At 40.6% G+C, this 1,021-nt stretch overlaps 1 protein-coding gene across 4 annotated transcripts in view; it reads right to left on the reverse strand.

Annotated features, from left to right (window-relative positions):
• The window catches only part of Gtf2ird1 (GTF2I repeat domain containing 1), a 100,485-nt gene that overhangs the window by 65,795 nt on the left and 33,669 nt on the right, over positions 1–1,021 (reverse strand). The gene's annotated exons all lie outside the window — the stretch shown is intronic.

Genomic DNA, 1,021 nt, shown 5'->3' on the forward strand with positions numbered 1-1,021 from the left:
TTTTGAGACTCACATACATGCAGGCAATACACTCATACACATAAAATAAAAATAATAGATAAAATATTTTTTAAAAGACCAATAAATAAATAAATAAATACAATAAATTTTTTGAAGTTTTCAATAAAATAAAAATAAAATTGGTAGGCATGGTGGGGCTTGCCTATAACCCTAGCATTTAGTAGAGGCAGGAGGATCAGGAATTCAAGTTCAACCTTAGTTACACAGCAAGTTTGCTACCAACCTGGGCTATATGAGTCTCAAAAATATCAATCAGGGGCTGGAGAGATGGCTCAGTGGTTAAGAACACTGGTTGTTCTTGCAGAAGACCTGGGTTCAAATCCCAGCACCTACATGGCATCTAACAACTGTCCTTAACTCCAGTCCCAGGGGATCTGACAGCCTCTTCTGACTTCCTCGGGCATTGCATGACACGGGTACACTTACCTACACGGAGGCAATACATGCATACACATAAAATAAAAAATAAATAAAATTTTTAAAAAATCAATCATTCAATAAATAAATAATCCAAGTATAGTGGTACAGATCTGTACTCCTAGCACTTAGGAAGTAGAGGTAAGATCAAGAGTCCAAGTTCAGTTGGGCATGGTGGCACATTCCTTTAATCTCAGCACTTGGGAAGCAGAGGCAGGCATATCTCTGCGAGTTCAAGGCCAGCCTGGTCTACATGAAGTGTTCCAAGTTAGCTGGGGCTACAGGGAGACCCTGTCTCAAAACAAACAAAACAGTTCAAAACCAAGGGACCAAGGAGATAGCTCAGTGGGTAAAGTGTTTGCTGTGCAAACACAAAGACCTGAGTTCAGATCCCCAGCATCCATGTAAAAGTCGGGTGTGATAGTATACAACTAGACACCAGTACTAGGAGGTAGAGATAGGCAGGTCCCAGCCTAGTCAAAAGATCAGCTCCAGATTCAATGAGAGACGCTGTCTCTAAAAATATTGATCTCGCTTCCACATGCATCCACACTGGCAAGCACTTGCTCATGCACATATATAT

Source organism: Nannospalax galili, unplaced genomic scaffold, assembly GCF_000622305.1.
Source record: "Nannospalax galili isolate Female #2095 unplaced genomic scaffold, S.galili_v1.0 scaffold444, whole genome shotgun sequence".
Classification (NCBI taxonomy): domain Eukaryota; kingdom Metazoa; phylum Chordata; class Mammalia; order Rodentia; family Spalacidae; genus Nannospalax; species Nannospalax galili.